Here is a 9,412-nt window from a genome sequence, read left to right on the forward strand (position 1 = left end):
AAAACAGTTGCTTGTGTGCTAAGAACTACTGTCAAAGAAACAGGAATTCAGACATCACAAAAGCAAAACACAAATGAAAGAAATTTAGAACAGCTCAAATTTCTCTCTAATGTCTTTCGATAATTACCATTGTTATTTGAAAACAAATTATTCCCGTTAGCAAATAGATGAAATATATCTTGTCATGAAGAACTTGTGTATTGTGCTCTAATGTGAAAACTACTAACTGGATAAAAGAGATTCCACAGAATGTGTGCAAAGCAGTTGAACAGTAAAAGCAGGACAAAGCCAAGAGAAATCAAATCCACCAAATATTTGTATTTTACGAAGTGCTTTATTTACCATTTCTTTCTGCAATATCTTAATCACTACTTTTGTTTGTAATCTCAGAATAAACGCCATCATATCACCAGAAGTGTTAGTCTTTGGTCAACATTTGAAAGACCTTACCTTACTAATGAGTATAATGCTGACTGACTGCAATATATATATTTTTTAATCACCTATCCATAGCAAAACAGTTCCATTTCACAGCTGTTAGCTAATCTCACGAGTGATACCTCAGACCATTTTGCAAAGAAGTTCATACATCTGAAAGAAAAGAGACATTTTTTTCATAGATTGAGCTTTCTGAAAAAAGAAATATAAAGTTCTCTGTGAAAACGTTGCTCTTTTTTACTGTTTGCAGCTGATGAACCTAGGCCACCTGAAAATGGTCAGCTGGGTTCCAGGGTAGTCTTTGTAGCTGCTTTTCAAATGACAGGTGCCATAGTTTAATGATCCAAACTACAGTATTCTAAGCCAATTCACTCTGTCTGATGCAAGTTCAGATTTTTTTTTTTTTTAATATTTCAGTGCAAAAGACTTTTGATAGACGGGGAACACGTATAACCATGTATACTTCCACAGAAGCTGGTGGCTAATTATCCCCAGCTGACCCTGCCAGTTAAAATATGGAGAAATACCTTCCCTTTGATAGTACCTCAAGAGACAAAATAATTAGTACATACATTTCTATCTATGGCCTTGACATAGATAGGAAAATTTAAGAAATAATTATACATTAAGAGTAAAACAATAAGCAATAGTTAATTATATTGGAAGACATTATTTGAAGTTACAGTGACAGTGCGATCCTTTTTGAAGCTCCTCCTCTAATATATTAGCTAAAAGTCCTCTTTGTCCACCACAGATAGCTTTACATCCTTCATACAGACAGCTCTAATAATTTGCCAGGTTCCTTTTAACAGAGAATCTTCCTTTCATGGTGAGACAAGGAGAAAGGGGAAGAAAAGAAAGGTTAATTTAGTTAACGATAGGAAGTTATCAATTGATTTTCTGTTACAAAGAGTGCCCCTACCAGAAATCAGCAAGTGAATCATCTCAGCTAATATCCAGCCTAGACACCCTTAGTGGAAAGCACCAGGTGTTTTTGGTAGGTGATGTAAGAACCCATATACAAAACTTACATTCCAAGGAAGTTCCCTTCTCATTTCAACAGGAAATCACTCTCTGAAAAGCACTGCGATACAAATCTCATCCTCAGACCCTGCTTATTTCTTTTCCAGTGCATGACCATTTAAAGTCATGAGCAAAACAGACTCAACTTGGGGAAAACCAATTTAATTTATTGCCAGTTAAGAGAGATTTGGATAGTGAGAAATAAATGTAAGTGTCATGGTTTTATGTTTTTCTGGTTTTCAGTATTCCACATCAAAACATCATGCATTGGAATTAAAGTGTTAATGCTCCAATTCTAGGTACCTATCCCTATACATTACGGAAGTCATGGGATCTGACCCTTCCGGGTGGGGCGGTCTCTTACTGCCTGGCAGTGGGTGCTGGAGGTGCTTTCCTAGCCGTTCCAAGCTTTTCAGGTTTGACTCGGTCTCAGGAACTCTCTCCCCTATCTTATTTGATTTATTAGTCTCAATTTCAATTAGATTGTATTATATTGTGTTATCTTCCGATATCATAGTTAGCAAAATAAGTTTACCCTCATAGATTGTTGCCGCTGTTTTTTTTTCCTCCTTTCCTTCCTTCCTTCCTTCCCATTTTGTGGGGCCAGGCAGGGGATTGGGGGGGGGAAGGGGCCTACTGCCCCCTGTCACAGGCATAAATTGATCTAGTTAACTCCATGACAGATTTTGGTGGAGAATGCGGGCGGGAGTTAACTAGATCAATTTATGCCCATGACAGTCAGTTAATGCAACCTTCCCCCTCACCACGCACTTTTAAAACTGGTAAAGCCCTCATTTCTCAGATGATCTCTTCTCACTAGGAAGTCAAGCAGTTCCCACCTTCCCCTATCTCCTTCCACATACAAAAACTCAGATGCAGTAGCAGTCTTGTCAACAATTAAGAAGACAGATGTTATACCAGCTTGCATTCAGAAGATAACTACCACACTGAAGATAAAGCAAATATATGTGGTTACCATTCTAGCTCTTACTACATGTGAGCTCATAGCATAAAGAGCACTAAGATCAGCTATAAACAATTGCTTACCATAAAAACGTTTACCATTCAAAGTGAACCACTTCAGTCAGAAGAAACTGCAATCCTAAACTGCATCTTTGATAGCCTTCTATCTCCTGCAAGCAGCTTTGTACAAACTTTACTTCCTCTTCTGTTTCCAATCTGGCTTCTTGCTGGTTTTAACTGGAGTACTCTCAAAGATAAGCAATCCTAAGAAAACATGTGACAACTAGTGAACTAAGAGATAAAAGTAGGAGACAAAGAAAAAGCACCTCCACTCTTCAGAAAACCGGAGAGTCATTTGTAAGAAACACATAATTAATTTCTAATTTTTCGCTCTCACATTTAATTTTAGCTTTAAAAGAAAAGTCTGAGAAATGGTTACATTTATCTCTGAAAGAACAGCACCTCAGAAAAATAGAACTGACTTTTTACAATAATTCTTCAGGAAATAAAAATGGACACTCAGATCTAGGATAGAAAGTAATTTCTAGGCAAGATTTCTGACTAATTAGCAGTTTACTTTTAACTAATTAACTTTTAACTAATTACTTGAACTAATTAACTGTTAAACTTTAAGGGTAGGTATTTTTTCTTTTTCTTGTGGAGAGAGGGCTGGTGATGAAGGTTTGACCAGCATTTTTCCTCATGTTGTTTATAAAAAAGGGTACACTGTGAGCAGCAAGGATGCTTGCTTTTAACATTACACTCTTTGATTGCTTATTCTTTCTCTCAGCTCCCATTTCTAACACAACTTAAATACAGCATGTTTGAGTGTGGCTGCTCTACATGCTGTCAGTTCACACTCAGCATGGACACTGTCCATCATGTTTTCATACAAGTTGACTTCCATTTCCCCTCACGGTGGAAAACAGAATTCCACAAGCTATGCTTGAGGAGATAAAAATGAAGAGCTCTACAGTCACTAAGAACACAAATGCAGCTGACATACTTGGGAGTTGAGAAAAAAAAAAAAGATTTCTTCTGCTCAAGAAGTACTGCAGGATACATGCACAGTCTCAGAGTTAATCCCTAGCTCAGTTAGGCCACAAATTTGGATGATCAAATTCAGTTAACGGCTTTCTCTTCTTTCTCTTTCTCTTGAGACCTGACCATTTGTGATACCATTGGTTTCACTAATATAATATAAATTCGAAGCGCAAAGAAAATTTGTTTTACAATTTAACCATCTCTAGACTTGATGTGACCCAGTCATTCATAAACAAACTATAGTTCGCAGATGTTGTCACTGACATGCTGTTAGGTGACAGGTCTGATAATGCAAATGCAAAGGAGGTACCCTCTTGTGACAGGGAAGGTGGTAAGGATAAGGATTCTGATGTCATTCATTTCCATCCCCACTCTAGTGTGTGTTTGGCTCTACAACTGCTGTGGGGTTTTTTGTGCATACTCTAAACAGACTGATCTGTATATGGGACTGCTCTTCTCTCTCTTCCACTGATCTCCCCTGACACGAACAGCTCTGCTTCTGTCTCTCCTTTCGCCACTTGTTGTCCTGATTACATTTTAAGTAATATGTAGAGGCAGACTATTCTACAAAGAGTAGAAGCAAAGTCCCAGATCTTTGCCAGAACCACTGAATACAAAATTTAAACAAAGAATAGACGTGAAATATTGATAATATTTGAATGTTACTCATGCTCTATTGACACTGTGATGCTGCAGAAAACAGTATATTATAAAAATAACCAAATGACAGATCCAATAGTATGCAGATGTTTGCTTTCAAGTTCCTTCACACTGAGGAACAAAACTCAATACTTACAAATAACCATAATACAAAAAGATTTTCACCCTTAACGATCTCTAATAGAAAAATGAGAAGGAAGAGCAAGAAACCTAATTTGCTTTGAGCAACACGTTCTTGATGGAACAGTCATTAACAAGAGCCCAGCACATTACCAAGTGAACTGCACTGCAGATTGCTAAGAATGATAGTAGTAAAAACATGAATTTCAGTTATCTACAAAAAAGGGCCAGATTATATGCTCCCTAAAATGCATGCATCGTTAACTATAGTCAAGCGTAACTAAAACTGTATTAGTCAGTACACACAAGCTTCTCAATGTCTTTAGTTTAATGTATACAAATCCACGTGCATGTATCAGTTAAAACCTCAGTACGGAAAAAAGTTTTGCTCAAGTTGTCATATACGTGCCTTTTGCAAGGTTTTTTCTATCTAGTATAGACTAGTGGACCACTGATTAGGTTTTACTGTTGCAGCACCCAATGCACTTAATTTTCTAGACAGGGAAGACCCCTTAGGACAGGAACACTTAGTACTTGATGCCAGAAAGCTTTTGAGGATTTTTAACCTCTTTTTGTACTAGAGCAGGATGTGACCCTATATGGCAAACACCTACTAATACCTCCTATGATAAAGTATTACTGTTATTATAATTCCTCTGAAGACTTCTCAGAAAACACATCAAATCACTTTAAAAAATAAACATGTAATTTGTTAGATGGGTTACAAATAGAATGATGGTAAGATGCAACATCTAGCTCTAGAAAACCAACCCACCCACACTCCCATCATGTGATGTGATTTTTGCCTTCCCTTTCTTCCCACAACTCATACCTTGGTTGGTGCTTGTTGGATAGACCTGCTGGATAGCTTCTGACCTAAAAAACAACACAGTGTGTTTTATAAGTGCCTTTTTCATCCACTAATGGGTTGTACTGATAGTATCATCATGGATGGAACAGGTTCACATGTTTACTCATAACAAAGCTTGTTTGGCAGGGAAGGGTGGACCAGGAAGGATCTTCTCAGTGTTCGACGAAGAGTAGTGCCTTTCCAAAGTCTCATCCTCAGCTACATTGCACTTTCTATCCCAGATTCCTTCTACCTAACCTAAGAACACATCTGTTTGAACAGGTGTAAGGGAGCATATTCTAAGTTTGCCAAGAGCAAACTCAAGTGAACAGTCAGCTACTATCTACACCAAAATGGATGATAAATCACAAAGCAAGGATAAAAAACAATTAAAGGAATGCATGAACTTAGAATCCAAGGGAGACAATGAAAAACTGACAGAAGCAAACCTCATCAGTTGTGCAGTAAAGTCATTAATTACTTTCAACAACATAATGGTGAAACCGGGCAGAGGATTGGATGGGAGCCCTAATAAATGTGAGGCGAGGTTTGGTTGGAGTGTAGTTGAGGTAGACAGGGCAGCAGTCAGAGGGATGAGGGGAACATCAAGCTAATTCAGTTGGGAAGAAAAGGCATTTTCCTTCGTAATGTGCAAAGAAGAGGAGGCATCTCCTGGGTTTAAACCCTAAGAGGAGTTTCTTCATCAGACTAGGAGAAGATATTTAATTGCCTTTGGTACTCACCAAAATTTAAGCAGCTCTGTTGGTTCTGAGGACAAGACAGGCTTTTTCTTTCATACGTGTATATCTCCCCCATGAACTCAGCCCTCCCTCACCCTACTGCCCCAGAAACTGAAGCTGCATTGAACCTTTGTGATGGGCTTGCAAACCCTTTCCAGGGCCAGGAGCTCTCTCCAGCTCAGCCCTCTCCGCAGGGACCTCTCCTTTCACACCTGCCAGACCTTCTTCCTTCTATGAAGTCTCCCTGGATTTGTTCTGTTTGTTCTCATTACTACACTACATTACAGTGACCACTGGCCTTGTAACTCTTGTATTTCTCCCCATTAATACCCATAATCACAACAGAGACCACTTTTTTTTTTTTAAAGAGAAAGTAGTTTACATTTGAATAGAAGTACTATACATTAAATTACTATATAAATATATATATATATATACATACATATACAGACATTTGTGGCTCTAAATTTTGTATAAGCTTCAACAGTCTTCATACCACACAAGCAAATTTGGGGTTTGAACAGTGCAAAAAGAAACAAACCTGTGCACTCGTTAACACTATTGGTTTCCATCCAAGAGGATGCCATTCTGGGTAAGAGCTATAGATATGTGCCTTTTTGTGTCTTTTCTATGCTTTTGCAAAAGACTTTTTTGCATGCATATACATAAGCACAGCCCTTCTTGTAAAGCCAACCAACCACCATTACAGCAACCAAGAATGAGAGTAAATTGGAAAAGAATTTGCTCATTTACAGCACCATGGAAGCTCGGGATTTCTATGTTTGCAAAACGAACACTTGAACATAACAATCACAAGAAAACAAAGTAAACATCAGAAAAACATTCGCAAATCCAACTTAACGCCACAACCAACTACTGTGCACCAAGCTACACAGCTTTCTCAGAAAAAACAAACAAAAAACAACTGTGAGTATTCTATTCAAACAAACTGAAGTGCATTGAAAGTGCTATTGTTTACCTGTAATTTTTTTCCTGTACGTGTGAGATTTTTTTCTGTAGATTTTAAGTGGACATTAGTGAACTAAGTTGTTTATCTGAATACTGATGCTTGAACGTGTGATCAGCCCATGTTCTCCATTAGCAATACACACAAAGCAAGAATAAACATACTTTTCAAACAGGAAACAAACTTAAAAGACAACTCAGTAAGAAACTGGAATACACATTTGGAAGATGAAGTGGAAATCTGTGAAAGCGAAGGAAACTATTGGCTGAAGCATTTCAAAACAAAATTTTCCAATGAACAGAATTGCCACTTTCATCCCCAGCTTTTTCACAGTCTACATCATCTTCAAATTTCTCCCAACCTTTTCTTCTGTTGTTTTCAAGGTATCACGTAAATCAGGCTCAATTATAGAAATAATTTCATGGCCTGTAACTCAAAACATGTTACAAGATTTCCACAAGCTATGAACACCAAACAAAAAATAGAAGTACCTTCAGAAACACTGTTCAGCACAGGATTAGCTTGTAGTTACTGTTGGGAAGAACTATGCCAATTAAAAAATAAATCTGTTGATGAGAGAACTGAAGCAAGAACCACTGGAAATAAAACTTATTTCCTCAAGTTTTTACACCAGCCATAAGCCCATTGATTCCTTTGAAAACAAACAAACCAACCAAAACTGAAATAACCTATTGCTGGTTAGCTGTAACTTATTTTGAGAATAAGCACTTTCAAAAATGAGAAAGGATTCTTAAAGAGGAAAATAAATATTACAAGGGGAAAAAATTCTTAAAGTGGAAAAAGACAATATACTTTGGAATGTATTAATTTAAGAAAAACAGATGGTGGTGGAATCACTGAGTAGTATGGAATAAGGTACCCATCCTGGTATATAACAACTAAATTTGAAAAGATGACTACTGCCTCCAGAACACTGAGTGCAGCAGAGAACATCCATTCCAGACATACTTTCACAATTAACAGGAAAAAAAACAAAACAAACCACCACCACCAAAAGGGTGAATCTCACAGGATTTACCTACCCAGAAATGAGTAAGGCATACAACAAAACAAGTCCATGTAGAAACAAGTATCAGAGACTCCAAACATCTGAAGATTCTCTATGCACTTGCATGATGAAACACTGGCTCTTAGTATTTTGGAAAGTTCAGATTTAAGCTAATCCATAAACATTAACCTTAAAATGAACAGTATTAACAGCAATAGTTAGTTAACCTCACAGAAGTCAATATATGTTTATGTTAAGACTATAACATAACTATCTAACAGATGCTGCTTACAGAGATATTAGGAATCCAATTTCAACCTGCGATTTCTGAAAGTTTTAGCTTTAAACACAGAAAGTTAAAAATCAGTTTTAAATGGCCACTATTCAAATGAGGTTTGTGAATGCCTTGAATGCATATTAATAAATGTAGTGATTTGGAAACATTAATCTTTATGTTCATATAAATACACACAATATTCCTAACATTTTCTCTCAGCGTGTCAACTTCTTTTTTTTTTATTGCTTTTTAGAGTGGAAAAGAGAAAGTCTTCCGCCTGCATTCTTGTACAGCATGCAGAAAAATATCTAATTCTATGATCAGTTTCTCAAGCAATTCAAAAGGAACTGCTGGTACTGCTGTACACAAAATATTTTAGATGCTACTCTAAAAATTCAACGTCTGAAAAATCAATGACACTGTTTAACTTGATACCTACATTGGCATCAGTTTCATTTCACTTACTGCTTTAAATAGATTCCTTTTTGTTTTAGTTGTTGTTAAAGAAACTTATCTATCATACATTATGCAATTCAAATTCTATCACTTATTACGACTTCAGCTTAAGCATTGCCAAAAAGTACTACTCAACCACATTTAGTTTTCTGAAACTTCTTGATAACTCTTTTAAGTACTTCAGATCAGTTCAGTCCTAGAAGCTGCTATTACCAAAAAAAACCCAAGTTTGTTTCCTGAATGTTATGGTGACAGAACATATTGCTTAGATTTATATTACTTGCTTTGTTCTCTTGGGCCTCTCTGTTAGTAATGTATATGCAAGCCCCACAACCATGAACAGCAGCAAGTTAAGATATCAACTCATAAATATAATTTAAGTGCATAAAGCAAAAGGTAGAGAAGCTGAAACTGCAGCATCAATTTTTTTCTTTAAAAAAAATACAAAACAACAAAAAAACCAAGACTACTTTTAGATGTAACAACCAACTATTGCTACAGTACCACTGCAAAGGCTGCAAGTGGCAACACAGATGTGGCACTTAGGTACATGGTTTAGTGGTGATCAACTGATGACTGGACTTGATGATCTTAGAGGACTCTTCCAACCTTAATGATTCTATGATTATAAAGCTAGAACAAGTTTAAAGATATCATAAGCTGAAAACATTCATTGTCACAAATTCACAGATGTTTCTTCATCATACAACTAAGTTCACCTGGCATCCTCACCTTTCTTCTCTCCTTGATCCTCACACCACTAACATGATCAGGTCAAAGCTGCATTTTCTTAAGCATCCATGTCCTTCGTCACGTAGAAATGTGGTCTATTAGACCTTTGTTTTGTCACAAAACTATTGTGTTC

Source organism: Phasianus colchicus, chromosome 7 (assembly GCF_987193195.1).
Source record: "Phasianus colchicus chromosome 7, bPhaCol1.hap1.1, whole genome shotgun sequence".
Lineage (NCBI taxonomy): Eukaryota > Metazoa > Chordata > Aves > Galliformes > Phasianidae > Phasianus > Phasianus colchicus.